The sequence below is a fragment of the Macaca mulatta genome, chromosome 1 (assembly GCF_049350105.2).
Source record: "Macaca mulatta isolate MMU2019108-1 chromosome 1, T2T-MMU8v2.0, whole genome shotgun sequence".
Taxonomy (NCBI): domain Eukaryota; kingdom Metazoa; phylum Chordata; class Mammalia; order Primates; family Cercopithecidae; genus Macaca; species Macaca mulatta.
The window spans coordinates 52,058,326-52,075,215 of NC_133406.1; positions in this window are offsets into that span (position 1 = coordinate 52,058,326).

Sequence of the window (16,890 nt, forward strand, 5' to 3'; positions counted from 1 at the left end):
TCAGAAAAAAAAATACAGAAATTGGGCATTTTCCATGGAGAAAAATAAGATAATAGATTAGGTAACAACTGATTAAAACCTGAAAGAAATTTTGAGAATTAAATAATCAATAAGAAGAAAATTGTGAGAGTTAGAAAATGTGGTTTATCTGATCTTTCACAAAGTTTATTTTTTATTTTACTTTTGCTAGGACCTAAATTACTGAATTTTTATCATGCTGTAAACTTAAACAATTCTATTAATTACTAATAAGAAGAAGGTCTAAGAATCATGCCATTTACAAAAATATAAATCATGGAATGTACGTACTCGCTTACAAGTACAGATATTTAACCATAATGTCTTAAACCTGAAAGGATTTTTTGTCTTGTGAATGAAAATACTAGTCCATGCTTGGCATAGGGCTGTGTGAAATTGTCAGAACCCAGGCTCCTTTTGTCTATTACTTGTGATTTTCTTAAGCGTGGTTACCACAGGTCCTACTATTATGTACACTCCAGACAGTAAGAAGGAGGAAGAAAAGAAAGAAAGCTCAGTTTTATCTCCTAAAAGGTGCATTCCTGAGATTCCCACATGAATCTTTTACTTAGAGTATATTAGCTAGGATTGAACTTTATGTCTATTTTCATCACACAGGAGTTTTAATTGTGGGCAGCAAAGCGTAATTCCTTTTTAAGTATCAATGTGTTAAGTGGGATATTGGGGTTCTTATACAAACAAAGATGAGGGGAATGAGCATTGGAAAGCTACTTGCCATTTCTGTCTGCAACAAGCCAATATCAAAGAAAATAGTTGTATCCATTTCAAGCCTATTAGCAAGAACCAAAGCCTCAAAGCCTTCAGATGGTTGATGATCAACTTGTAAGTATCATTCATGTGCAAAACTGAGGCTTGAGTGGGTCTAAAAGAAAATCCTTTTAACCCAAGTTCAGAAACAATGTAAATTTAGAGAAAGAAGCTAAATATATGGAATTCAAAAATGAACCTCAATACGGATGAAAACTATGTTGCAGAAAGGCATGAGTGTAAAATTAAATGCCTTCTATCTCTCCTGCAACTTGAGACCTTGATACTGTTTTTTTGGAGCCAGTGGTTTGTTTCACAGGACAAATATACTTTTCCTTAATTGTCACCTATTATTGGAAAGGTTGGAGTTAAAAAAAAAAAAACAACTCCAATTTTTACAAATCTAGGCTAAATGAGAGCTATGTAAAAGAAGAATGTGGACAAATTACTGCAATGTGTCTATTGGTAAACCTTTTAGTATAACATTCATACAGAAAACTGCATGTATATGATTCAATTAATTATCACGAAGTGGGCAGATCCGGGTCTAGAAATAGAAGATGGAAAACACTTTGTAAGTTTTCTACCTCATGTCTCTTCCTCCTCACTACCCACTTCCTCCCGAATCCTATTTATGTTCCTGTTGATAATTTTTGCCACTTTTTAACTTTATAAGAATGAAATCATTCAGTACGTATTATTTTCTGTTTTGCCATTTTCACACAATATTTTCTTTGTAAGATTCATTTATGTTGCTTAAAGCAGTAGTTTATTTGCATTGTAGTGTGCTGTTATGATGTATAACTATACCACAATATTTTAAAAATCAATTTTCTGGTTGTTTTCAAATTTTGCTATTGAAAATTACACCGTTTTGCAATTCTTATACATTTTTGTATACATATACACACATTTCTGTGTCTCTATGACTAGTTTTGGAATTAATGAATCATTGTGTACATGTATATTCAGGTTTGAACCTGGCAAACAATTTTCTAAAGCATCCTATCCATTTATACTCCCCATACACACTTGTGTATGTATACACCTCACAGATGCTGTCACTATTTTACTGACATTTTCAGTGTCTCTTGCAAACTTCAGATTGCTTGTATCTGAATTTTTATGTCTGAAGGTTTTTTAAAATGTGGAGATGGGGATGGTTAGTTGAGGGTTAGGTGGGTATTATTACCCCCCACAGCCACCTTTCACCTAATGGTTCAGAGGAGTTGGTCTATAACTCCAGTTCACTGGTCCCTTAGAGGAGTTAAAAAATTTTCAGATATGTGTTGTACCATTTTTCAGAGTTTCTTCACTAAATCAAAAGAGAAAGTAAAACATATCTGAGACTAAAAAATTACCTCTTTTAGTGACTACTTGTTTCTTACCAATGACAAGCCAGCACCCAATTTACTCTCATCTATAGTCACTACTTAATTCCTGCTTTGAAAATGGCAACCAATTCCGAACTGGTTGATCTCTGCTTCTTTTAGATGTTACTCAGAATCCTTCAGTAGAACCCAAATCTTACATAAGATGCTTCACTGCCCCTCTTCTTTAACAGTTCTTCTTGGTTCCTCCCAAGTTCCTTCTTTTACTGCATAGACTCAATAATGTCATTTTGTCACATTACCGATTGTCCCTGTGGTCTTTGACTGATTAAATTTTACCAGGATTGAACTTCAGTTACCTATTATGGTGGCTGTCTAAGTTTATGTGCCGTCTATCAGATGTTTCCCTTCTCTAAATCACTTTCACATTCTCCTACTGACAATTCTTACCTAAAAGCACAAACATCTTTTTCTAGAATCTTTGTCTCAGGATGTGCATCTGGGAACCCAAATGAAGAAACCATGTGTTTAGATAAGAAAAGAAGAGACTGTATACCTGTCCCAATGACCTATTGAGAAGTGTCCTCTTAAAACAGTAGACAGGGAGTGGATAATAAAAATCATTATGTATCTGTGCCCATGGGACTAAGATAAAAAAGAACAGCAGCTACTTACATTTTGGATACATAGGAATAGAATACTGAAATATGTATAGCATGGAATAAATAATGTATGATTAAGTGAGGTAGAATTTACATGGTTCAGTTTAGGTAAGGGAGGTTGTACATATTGCCTGTCATTTGAGAGATTCTTAGGGAAACCCCAGAGAAAACAAAACATTTAGAGGAAAGTCAGACAGAGCTTTAAGGCCAAAATTAACAGCATGTAATCATAATATAATTATCTATTATATGATATTATAAAATCAAAATATAAGCCTATACCATTTTTTCTTCAGTTATAATAATGCAATGTAATATATAGATGGAATTACAGTTGTTTAATCAAACAAAGTGCATAAGGCATGGATTTCCTTTAGTTAATGTGTATGTATTCATTAATAGCTATATTTTTATAGCTTTGGGGAATAATCACCATCTCAATAAAAACCGTATCTCATATTCAATATTTCACATATTTTACTGAAATTAAATATATAATGCTAATCACTAAATTGTCCTGCAGCTACCACTTAATTATATTGTTTGTTAATAGTAAATAAAAATTATTAAACAACTTAAAGATAAAATTTTAAAATGTGGTAAGTGTATTATTTTTCCAAGTTATTTACTGCTGTCCCCATAAAGGTTATCTATTCCTGCCTGCTGATTTGTGACTTTCTGTGCTTTCCTATGCCGTTACTATTGAACTTGGGCTGTGAATTTTGAGACTTCTATTCTACCTTATATATGCTTAAAAATGGAGTCTTTGGGTCAAAGAAGTACAGATCAAATAATATCCACCTACTAGTTATGTCAAACTATTTTCCACAATGATAGTCACCAGAGCAGCAATTCATGAACATACCTTTTTCTCCTAGAGGAAATTGGTTTTCTCAGTCTCCTAAGAATTTCAAAGCTCTTGTTTTTAAATCAATATTTTGGTTATAATGCTGTTTTATTTTCTCCAGTACTCAAATAATGAATCTTCTTAGGAATATGGTTTATATTGAGGATCTCCTGCCAATTGTTTGTCCTGGTTTAATTGATATGTTTTCTCAATTAATGTTATTTTTAAGTCAAGAGTTCTCAAGTTCTTTTCTGTATTATCTGGATTTGGGGGATTCGTTTATATAATTCAGAGATACAGAACTAAAATATTTATAATGCTTCTATTTTCACACCATAATTCGTTGCAGCATGGTCATCTTTAATGATATGTAGTAATAATATAAGTAGTCATTAACCAATCCATGATGCAACTTGAAACATAGAACAGTGACAATGACTTTAACCTATCTGTGTTTGTAGCCCATCTTATCATCCTACTTTCTTTCACTGAAAAAATAATTATTACTTAATTATCCTGAATTTTTTATCATGACCTTGCTGTATAAATGTGTTTTTCTCATTAACACATATACACACATTTTCATAAATATATATACACATTATGAATATATATTATTTATTACTAGTTATTTTAAACTCAAAATAAATAAAATTATAATTATTAAACTGTTCTTTCCCATTCAATATTATAAAGATTCATGCAATAGCATGTTGTTACATTTCACTCATTTTCAATGCAGTGTTATGTCCCAATGTATTCATATATATCTCTGTTTCTGGATGATATTATTGTTTCCAGATTTTTGCTATTACAGGAAACAGCAATGTGCTCCTAAATACATATTTAAATAAACAAAAACCAAAAGAGGTTGCCATTAACACTAAGATACCTTCTTGAAGCAAAATTTAAAATTTATAATGTGTTTTTGGATCTAAACATTGACATAAAATTGTAACATATTTTGTGAGTATAAAAATTCAATAGAAATCACAACTCTAGAAAAATAGTATATCAATTACAAAATTGGATGCCACATTTCAAGCATATTCTGATTAAGTAATAATAGTGATGAAAATTAGGCTTAATTAAACATTTTGTAATTTCTAGCATAATAATGAAATAAATTATAGTATAACCAGATTTCCAAATAAATGTTTTATATGATCTCCTCATAATTTATTAAATTCAGTATACTGTCGAACTTGCTCAGAATACGAATACATTCTTTGAGCTATGGGTAATATCTAGACCTCAATATAGCAGGTTTGGTCCAGGTAAGAGCCTAGTAGGGAGTAATATAATACACATTGATTTATAATCAAAATCTGTGTTATGATTTACAAAGAGAAATGCATTTTATTGGACAGCATGACTTCTCCAAAGTTTTGATCTATAATGTTTCTAGTGATAAAATGCATGCATATTCATCATATTCTAAACAGTGCAAACATAGCACCTTCTATGCAAGCAACACAAGTATTGATCATACCCAGACTGAAGAAAAGGTCACATGACCATAAATGTCTTGAATTATTTTTCAAAGCAGGCTGTAAATTCATTCAAGCTTAATAGCAACTTGTTGATTTTTCCTTCAGAATTACTGAAAGTTTACTGAAGGAAACTTAAAATTAAAGATTGGGTGCTTGGGTTACATTTACATAATTTTAGACACATGAATTAAGCTGTGAAACTCTTCATCTAGAAACAAAGATGAATACTTTTTACACATTTTCAAAGGCAATATAATCATATTTTGATATATTTGAATGATTCTTGGACGTTTATTAGCCACAATGGAACTCTATATATTTGTAAGCTCTTTTGACTTGATTATTTATGACTCTGCTAGAAAATTTGTAACAAGGTTATAGAACTTTCCTCTTTCAAACTCATTATTTTATTGAATTATGTGTTCTCACATATTGTTTTTCCTCAAAATGAGAATGTCAGCAGTTTGTTTCATTTTCATAATGAACTGCAATTATCCTACATTAGGAAAAGAAGATTTTTACTTTGAGATGTCAGGTTATTTTTTAAAAAATGGTTTCCAACTGAACACTAAAGGATATAATTTAGTTTTTGCTGACATCATAAACTATATAAGTTGAGCATAAGTAGTTTGTGAATAACAGGAAAATAATTAATTTAAATTATATCCTAATGATTTATTTCAACAGAATAAAAGGTTTTTACAAAAGTGTCTTCCACTGAACTTCAAATAATTGATTTTCTTCATAAGGGCAGTAAAGCAGAGTATCTTCCCTACTCAGTCATTTTTTTAAGTAAGAATTAGATAATGTTAAAGATATTTACGGCTTGGCATAGTGGCTTAGGCCTGTAATCCCAGCATTTTGGGAGGCCGAGGCAGATGGATCACTTGAGGTCAGGAGTTGGAGACCAGCCCAGCCAATGTGGTGAAATCCTGTCTCTGCAAAAAATACAAAATTTAGGCGGGTGTCGTGGTGCATGCCTGTAATCCAGCTATTCAGGAGGCTGAGGCAGGAGAATTGCTTGAACCCGGGAGGCGGAGGTTGCAGTGAGCTGAGTTCATGCCACTACACTCCAGCCTGAGCTATAGAGAAAGACTCAGTCCCCCACAGCGCCCCCCCAAAAAATATTTATGGCATAATGTGAAGAATTAATTATCACATAATTATTATGTGGTTACAGTTTCTATTTTAAATATGTATTGCCCTTTTATTAATTTTTACTATTCAAAGTCTTCCTAGAATCACAAAATGTATTATATAGTGTTCTTTTTCATACTGTTAATTACAAAACAAAAACATCATAACACTCATACTGTTTAACCTTGACATTATAGTAGATGGTAAGTCAAGGAAAAATTAAGATCAAGGAAAAACATAAGATCAAGGAAAAATCAAATGATCATGTTCTAAATAAGGAAGGCCCCTTGGCTTCTTTGGGGATTATGTTAAATCTATTTGTTCTTAACTAGCAATGAACACTTTTCCATATGGATTGCATTAATTTCTCAATGTACTTACAACAATATTTTCTTTGAATGTAACAATTCAGCTCTTGCTTCAAACTAGAAATCTCACTGTGCCAATGTCTTCTTATAAAAATCTTTCAATTTTACACCCTTCTCTTGATTTCAATTTCTACTACTTTAGTTTGATCCGTGACACACCTTTCCTAGGCAAATCGTATCTACTTTGTCCTTCATTGTTGTCATTTCTCTTCCTAATACACATTATCAGGTTTGCTTAATATTCATCAATGTGCCTTTTTTTCCCATGTATAAATCTAACACTTGTTAGTGGGATATATAATATAATTGAAAATATGTTTCTAATACTTATTACAAGTCTAGTCTTCAGTAGCTCCATGGAAGGGGGAAAATGCATGCTAATTACAAGACAGTCAATATTATGAGTCCTGATAACCTCTAATCAGTCAACTAGTGGGTGCTGAGTACCTTCTCTCTTCTTCTCAGGCCTGAATTAATCATGGGCATTGAAGAATGAAAGGAGTGGCCAGATAAAAGCAGTATGCATTATATCCCCTATTCTTTCATTAGGCCCTGATATGGTTTGAGTCTGTGTCCTCACCCAAATCTCACCTTGAGTTATAATCCCTATGTTTCAAGGGAGGGACCTGGTGTGAGGTGATTGGAACAGGGAGGCCATATCTCCCATGCCATCCTTGTGATAGTGAGATTGTTGTCACGTGACCTGATAGTTTGAAAGTGACAGATTCCCCCCCAAAAAATGTGACAGTTTCGCCTGTGCTCCCTCTCTCACCTGCTGGCTTGCTTCCCCTTTGCCTTCTGCCATGATTGTAAGTTTCCTGAGGTTGCCCCAGCCATTTGGAACTATGAGTCAATTAAAAACCTCTTTCCTCATAAATTACCCAGTCTCAGGTAGCATATAGCAGTGTGAAAATTGACTAACACAGAGAATTGATACCAGGAGAGTGGGGTAGTACTATAAAGATAACCTGAAAAATGTGAAAGCAACTTTGGAACTGGGTAACAGACAGACATTGGAACAGTTTGGAGGGCTCAGAAGTAGAAAGGTAGATATGGTAAAGTTTGGAACTTCCTAGAGACTTATTAAATGGTTTTGACCAAAATGCTGGTAGTGATATGAACAATGAAGTCCAGGTTGAGGTGTTCTCAGATGGAGATAAGGAACTTACTGGGAACTGGAGTAAAGGTTACTCAAGTTATGCTTTAACAAAGAGACTGGTGGCATTTTGCTTCTGCCCTGGAGATCTGTGGGACTTTGAACTTGATACAAATGATTTTGTGTATCTGGTGGAAGAAATTATTAAGAAGCAAAGCATTCAAGATGTGACCTGGCTTCTACTAGAAGCATAGAGTTATATGCATTCACAAAGAGATGGCTTAAATTTGGAACTTATGTTCAAAGGGGAAGCAGAGTGTAAAAATTTGGAAAACTTGCAGTTGATCATGTAGTAGAAAAGAAAAACCAATTTTCAGGGGAGGAATTCAAGCCAGCTGCAGAAATTTGCATAAGTAATGAGGAGGCAAATGTTAAATCACCAAGACAATGGGGACAATGTCTCCGTGGAATTTTAGAGATCTTCAAGGCAGTCCCTCAAATAACAGGCCTGGAGGCCTAGGAGCGAAAAATGCTTTAGTGGGTGAGGGCCAAGGCCCAGCTACTCTGTGCAGCCTTGGGCCTTGGTGCCAGTATCCCAGCCATTCCAACTCCAGCCATGGCTAAAAACAGCCAAAGTACAGCTCAGGCCACTGCTTCAGAGGGTGGAAGCCCCAAACTTGGTGGTTTCCATGAGGTGTTGGGCTGGCAGGTGCTCAGACAAGATTGAGCCTTGGGAATCTCTGCCTAGATTTCAGTGGATCTATGGAAATAACTGGATGTTCAGTCAGAAGTCTGTGCATGGGTGGAACCCTCATGGAGGACCTCTGCTAGGGCAGTGCAGAGGGGAAATGCATGTTGGGGTCCTGCCTAGTAGAGCTGTGAGAAGAGGACCACTGTTCTTCAGACCCTAGAATGGTAGATCCACTGGCAGCTTGCATGTGTGCTTTGAAATGTTGCAGGAATTCAACACCAGCCTGTGAAAGCAGCTGCAGGAGCTGTACACTGCAGATCCACAGTGGTAGAACTACCCAAGACCATGGGAGCCCACTCCTTCCATCAGTGTGCCCTGAATGTGAGAGACAAGTTAAAGGAGATTATTTTGGAGCTTTGAGATTTAATGAGTGCCCTGCCAGGTTTCAAACTTGCATGGGACCTGTAGCACCTTTGCTTTTGCCTATATCTCCCTTTTGTAATGGGAGCATTTAACCAATCACCATACCCACATTGTTTCTTGGAAGTTGCTAACTTGTTTTTTATTTTACAGGCTCATATGCAGAAGAGACAAGTCTTGTCTCAGATAAGACTTTGGGCATTGACTTTTAAATTAATGCTGAAATGGGTTAAGACTGAGGGAGGAACCATTGGGAAGGCATTATTTGCTTTTAAATGTAAAAAGGACATGAGATTTGGGAGGGCTTAGGGACAGAATAATATGATTGGGTTCTGTATCCCCACTCAAATTTCATCTTGACTTGTAATCCTCATGTGTCAAGACCCTGGTGGGAGGTGATTGAATCGGGGGTTGAGGATATTGCTGTTCTTGTAATAGTGATGGAGTTCTTATGATATCTGACTGTTTAAATGTAGCAGCTTACTCTGGTGCTCTCTCTTTCCCCTGTCGCCATATAATGCGCTTTACTTCCCCCTTGCCTTCCGCCATGATTGTATGTTTCCAGAGGCTTCCCCAGCCATTCAGAACTATGAGTCAATTAAATCTCTTTTCTTCATAAATTACCCAGGTTCAAGTATTAGTAGTATCTTTATAGCAGCATGGAAACATACTAATACAGGTTCTAAGGTTAAAAATGTCAGATGTGCTAAGCATTTTCACATTATATCATTAATCCTGCCTTTATATTCTACATGATTAATGCAGAAGGTGTTGCAATAACATAATAAAATAAGCAGCTTTGTTTCTAATCTACATATTTGCTGTTCTAAATACTACAGATTTAGCTTCTAACCCATCCTATACTCTCTGAGGTGCACATCTGGAGCAATCTCTGCTACCTTTGTCACAATCTCATTATTCCTTTTGATCACTTCCTTTTTAATTTTTTATCTCTCTTGCTAGTGCATAAGCTTCCTGAGGCCTAAAACCTTTCATGTTTTGTCCATTGTTTTATCTCTACCACTGGACTGTGCCTGGTCTATGATAAACATCTAATAAATATTGGTTGAATAAATAAAGAAGCTAAGTACTAATTATACACTGCCAAACACACTAAGCGTTTTAAATCCTGAATAAAAGACCACAAGGTCATGGTTCTGCATTCTAACAACTCATATTGTATATCAAGTATCTAAAATTTTGTATGTTTTTCCTATGTTGTAGTCTATCATTTAAGTGTTGACTGGTAATTTGGGGTGCCATACTGAGTGATGTACTCCTACCACTTGTCTAGGTATCAACTCTATAATCTCAACTGTGCTTTAGCTTATAGAATTAGCAGAAAAACATCTTGCTTAAAAATCTAAAATACAATGATACTCCCTCATATGATTTTATAAGTAGGTGATCATGTGTGTTACAAATACTCTCTTTATAAAAGCTGCATTCTAATACAATGGTTAAATATACTCATAATTATAGCTGTTCTAAATTTGTAAAAATCATTTAAACATTTAACTGACATCAGCCACATTGTGAGTAATCAGTTATTCTAATGTTAAAGAAGAGAGCAGAAAGAAAAAGTAATTTAGAAATGTGCTTCTGTCACAGAGAGAAAAGTAATGCCTGAGAAATCAAAGGGATGATTTTGAATAGTTGGAGTGAAGACCTCTTGCTTCATTCTTTCTGATTTATGTATAAATCTTATTCCTCAGTTATTCCTAAAGTTTCCCTAATTATATGCCAAATTTCATGTAAGGTATATGAACTTAAACAATACATAAGATTATCTTTTTTCCAGGGACAATACAAAATCAACTGGAAGAAGTAGACATATATAATAGTGATTAAAATAAAGTGATAAACAGAATAATAAAATGTATATTATATGATATTAAAGAATGGAAAAAAACATGACAACTCCTGTGGATATGTGGGCAAAGTTAGAGAGGGCTTTCTGAAAGAGCTGGCATTGTAGAATAACCTAAATGACACTTGACTAAGAGAAGGCAATACATAAAACACTTGTGGCAGAGTGGAGAGGTGCATTGAGCACTCCCAGCTGCTTTACTCATCTCGTCTCTCTTCTTTCCAGGATGTGACAGAAGCCAGGGAAGAATCCCTGAGTTATGTCTAAACTTAGTGCCTGCAATTGCTGGGATGTGGATGAGTGTGTGCATAAGGGTTTGTATGTGTGTGCATGCACGTTTGCTAAGGAGTTGTGGTTGTTCCATGTTCTGACTTACGGCAATTGATTGCACTCGGGGCCTGTCTGTAAGTTACTTACATCATTGTAGTGATTTCATTCTTAACTGTGACATTTTAATCAAACGTGTGAATAAATACATAAAGATTTTTTTTTTAAAAAAGGCTGTTCCTTTCTTTGACAAATTCTCTGATGTATAAACTGACTTTAATATTCTGAAGCATGTCTGTGATCAGTCCAATGACTGCTCAGAATGTTCTGTGTTCTTGTCTTCACTTTGCCTACATGTCACAGTTTTTGGTGGACTGCCTCTGCAGTTTTTTCACCATGACTTCATATGTCCCATCACTCACCTTTGTAAAACTTCCACTTACTGCAAAACGAAATACTCACTATTTCTCAATATTCTATGCTTTCCTTTCCTTATTGTGTTCATGCTTTTAATTTTCTCCTCAAAATGATCTTTAAATTTTTTTTACATGAAAAATCTTGATCATTCCTGATGGTCCATCCCAAAAGACATTTTGTATACAATTTAATCTGATCCAATCCATTTAAAGCACTATTTCTGAGTTATTAAATGACAGCATTTGTAAATTCTTACTTCTGTAGTGTTCTCTAGTATATATGTAGATCCATTACCTCAGCTAATAGCTGTTTAATTCTTTGAGGAAAGTCATAAATTTGTTTTTTGATTTGCTATAAGAAAATTACCAGTGAGTCTCAAGTCAAGAGATATTTCTTTGTGTATCTCATCCTCTTCTACTTGTATGGGTTTTTAAAAGAACTTTGTAAGGGAATATGTGTTATTTTATGCCTCAATCATCATTATTGTAGATTTCTCATGATTATCACCTTCATACATAACATGTTTTTATGAGTGTACAATGTACTTTACTAAGTGCTTTACCTGTAGCATAACTTACAACTGCTGATTTGTTTTCATGTACTCTTTCTTTCTTCTCTTAACGAACTCGTATTTAAGCCAATAATGCTTCCTCCAGGTTTTACTCAGGTCTTGTTTGACTTTTTAGGGTAGTTTGGGGTTTAGTCAAGAGGTATTTCTAGGCATTAAGTGTTAATACTATGTTTTGATTGTTGATCTTAACTTTAAAAATGAAAAGCACATCACAAATTTTTATAAATATTTATTTTACCTATATGTTCTCTGGATTTGTCTGTTTACTATATATTAGACTTTATCTCTCTTGACAGACAATGACATAGATATGTATGTAGAGATAGACTCCATATCTATCTATATTTGCATGTATATCAATTCCTTTTTCTTGGCTGAAAGAAATAGAAATAGATGTTTCGATATTTTTTTCTTTCACACCCACTAGATTACATTTGCAATACTGTGCTTTGCAGACCATTGAGTAAATATGGCCATTTAACAAATATGGATATCTTAAGCTTCATTTTTATACAGAATCCAAAGAAGATTCAAGAGAATTTTAAAAAGAGGAGAAATAAAGTGAAATTTTAAGTGAGTCACTTAAGGCTAAGAATGTGCTGTTCCAAGCCCCTATAATCTTTTTCTAGCTTTTACTCAGGGTTCACTTGACCCAAAGGCCCAGGCAAGAGCTGCCTCTATATTGGACCCTAACGACATTCTTCATATGGCATAAAGGGGAGTATAATGTAAACCTCACGAAATAAGAAGAACTTTGTTTTAATTAGCATTAAACAATATACTTTAAGCTCAAATAAATCGGTGAGGTGAATGGATATGTTACTGAGCTTCATTGAATCTTTCTATATTACATAGATAGATCAAAACATTGCACTGTGCCCCATAAATATATACAACTATTATTTATCAGTTGAAAATAAATTTTAGGTGGGCGTAGTGGCTTATACCTGTAATCCCAGTACTTTGAGAGGCCAAGGTGGGAGGATTGCTTGAGCCCAGCAGTGCAAGACCAGCTTGAGAAGCATGGTGAGACCCTGTCTCTACAAAACGTTCAAAATTTTTTTAAAAAATTAGCTGGACATGATGGTGCGTGTCTATGTTCTCAGCCACTCAGGTGGCTAAGATGAGCAGATCACTTGAGCCTGGGGGGTCCAGGCTGCAGTGAGCCATGATTATACCACTGCACTTCAGCCTAGGCAACAGAGCAAAAACCTGTCTCAAAAATAAAAATAAATAAATAAATATTTTTTAAACTCAGAATTCATCTAAGTAGTCTTTTTTTGTCTACAGTATTTTTTTGTGAACTAATTGAGTTCTAACTTTATGTTTGTTAATTATGTTAAAGACATGTTTAAATTAATCACACCCAAATAATTATAAATTGCCAGTTTCAATAGGAATCTGGGGACACCTATCACTTACATAGTACATTTGTACAGAAGAATTGCTCAAAAATGTAAAGCTTAAAAATTACGGACTGCTTATGCTGAAGTATGAACAGTAAATGTGAGTATGGTTACCTAACAAAAAATGTATATTAAACAGGAAGAGGTTTGAAAATTTGATCTGACTTTTGTGTTTAAGTTAATAGAAAAAGTTTATTTCATGGGAAACAAAAACATGAATTTAAAATATAGCAAATAAACTTATATTTATGAAATAAGAAGGATAAAATCACAAGTTACTACATAAATGATGTGTACTTTGTAAATTTCCTAATCAGACTAACATTATTTCTTGGTCTTGACCCACTTTGTTGTGGCAAGATAGATCTGATGCAGATTAAATATTTATTGTTATTTAAAAAATACTTTCTTGTATTATTCATCTTTAGGATGCAAATTCACTTGTGGTGATCACAGAAACTCTTTTTCTTAAACTCCTAAACTCTATCACACATATACAAACACCATGAATTCCAATATCGTATTGTAGTAGAAAAGGAGTGATACAGCTTTTCAAAAACTGGAAATTCTTGTGTAAACAGAATCCTTTATCTCTGCTTAGTCTATAGGGAAGTGTTACAATGATGAATGACTTTCAATTCTCCTACTTTTTTCTTGTTAGCATTACAAATTTTCATTCAGTACCCAACTTTCCTGTCTGACGTATTGTACCTCTCAGATTGAAAAGTCCCATTATGGGAATATTTGAAACTTCCTGTCAGTAGTAAATCAGAGGAAGTTTAGTCTATTTATAATTTCTGTCATTTTTTGACTTGTACATCACATTAATGTAACTAATGCTCTGACTTAAATAAATAATGTTCATATGTTCACTGTCGAAAAGTTATCTCACATTAAATGACTAATACCTCATTATGAACATAGAAAATTGCCTTTTGTGAAGTTATGAGCCCTCAAGGACTAGGAACTAAGAATCTAGAATCCTGAATTTCACTACCTAAGCTTTAATTTAAATTCAGAGTGGCGATTCTTTAGCCAATAGCATAAGAATCCCGGACAAGGCACACTTATTTTGTCAAGCTAAAACATAGATACAACAAATTTTGTCCCTTCTCTCATTTTCCAAGAAATTCAACAAGTGAAGGAGAAGAGATATTTTTTTCTTTCACTTAAAACAAGCAAAAACTAAAGATAATGATTTTTAAGACATAAATAAAAATGTGTGCTAATAATTTTAAACTATATTTTAAATTATATATTGATTTATTTGATCTCCAGCCTCTTCCTCCAAAATTAATGAGGTATATTTGTTGAGTCAATGGGGATCCTGAAAACCCAAAGTGCTTCTTGATATACCAGAAACAGAAGTTTAGGAAGTAGTCTAGTATATTTCCGTTTTGGAAAATCACTTGCGTAGAAACGAAGAAACTAGCAACTCTTAAGTGCACCGTTTCTCGCATCCTGAGAAAACGAGATTTAAAATCTTACTTACTACTTGGGAAAGGAAAGGAACTGTAAACAGCTCAGGAAATCCATGTAAGGGTAATGGTCGTACATCTCCAGCAAGACTATCACAGTGAAATTTCCTGCAATGCTGGCTTTAGCTCACAGAAACCAGAAAAAGCTCAGAAAACACACATGCACATGTAGAGAATAAATTGTCTCATGAACCAACAAAAGTGTAAAGAAAACTCATTCCTGTGATCAAGATTGTGTTATCTTCTTGGACCATGCCTAGTTTGAGCAGAATTTTCTCCATCCCGTAACTTTTTTCTCCACCTACTTGCTTCTGAAATAAATTGAAAACAACCACATGCAGAATATTCAAGAAGAAAGCAGATTATTTTGGAGCAGAAACTCATGAAGTCAGTTAGAGGTACATCAAAACTGGCAGAAAAGATGGTAATTATGATATAAACCTTTCTTTATGTGTTAACCAGAGAGATAAAATTGTTGTGACAAGACATAATAACTGTGGGGCTCATAAAAATGCATGGCTGGGTGTGGTGGCTCACACCTGTAATCCCAGCCCTTTAAGAGGTCAAGGAAAGAGAATTGTTTATGATCAGAAATTTGAGGCTAGCCTGGGCAATATAGTAACATCCTGTCTCTACAAAAAAAATAAAAAATAGAATTAACTGGGCATGGTGGCAGGCAACTGTAGTCTCAGCTCCTCAGGAAGCTGAGGTGGGAGGATCTCTTGAGCCCAGGAGGTTGAGGATGCAGTGAGCCACGATTCTGCCACTGAACTCTAGCCTAGGCAACAGAGGAAGGCCCTGTCTCAAAAGATAAAAAAAAATAATAATAAATGCATGGATATCCTAGTGAAACATGCCTACATCTCAGATATCACTGTTCGAGAACAGGACAAGAGTAGTAGCCTCTGCAACACAGCTTAACAGTGTCATAACGTACAACTTGATTCCTTGTCTTGATCACTGTGATAGCAAAAGGTAAGGGAGAATGTTAACCTTCTTTTGCAGGTGGTAAGTCCTTCTGGAACAGGATTTATCAGACCAAGAGTTGGATGTATTTTTGTGCAGTTGATTAATGTAGTTGCAACTATAACCTGCCCTGAGGAGCTGGATCTGTGAATATCGTTCTACTTATAGCACAAGAAACAGAATTTGTAAAATAAAACAAAACCAAAACCAAAACAAAATAAAACAAAAAAATTCCCTTTAAGAACTCAGAAATGACCATTTATGTATAAGACAGTTTCAGTTTGTATGAGAAAGGCTTGCAATGGGTGATAGTTTCAGACATTTATAACTAAACAATTGATGATAATAAACACATTCTTTACAAGCGAATACTAAAAACATTTACATATTAACCTAATATAATATTTTCTCTTTTACCCAGAAAGTGTTTATTTATTATTACGCACACACAAATTGAACAATTACCACAGCTCAGGCTGTGGACAAGGTTCAAACCCAGGCTTGGCCATTAATCTGGGGAAATTACTTACTGTATCTATCCTCCTTGCTTTTCTCATCTGTAAGTGCGATTCATAATAATTCCTCACTCACACGTTTGTTGAGGGGATTAATTTGTTTGTTAATGCATGTAGGCCATTCAATAAATGTTAACAATTAACATTGCTATTATGAACAACGTTTTGTAAAAATTATAATGTCCTCAAAATGCTCGACACAGAATACTATGTAAAAACAAACAAAATAAATGATGAAAAGCCTACCTATAATATCCATAGTATGATTTAATTATTTTAAATATGCAAAAGCATAGAATATCATGATGTTAGCAGTAATCCTGTCACTAACATGTAGTTAAATTAAATTAAAAGTTTTTTATGTGTACATAGTGTACTTGTTCCTTGTTATTCTTATAATTATGTAACAATAAAAATTAATTAAAAACCATTAAAATCAAAGACATACACTTTAGTATGTATATGTTTAGAGGTGCAAAAATACAAGAAAATCCTAGAAACTACTCAAATGCGCTATTATCATAAAAGCAGTCATAGAAAAAACCTATAGGCATGTCTTTTGGAAAAAA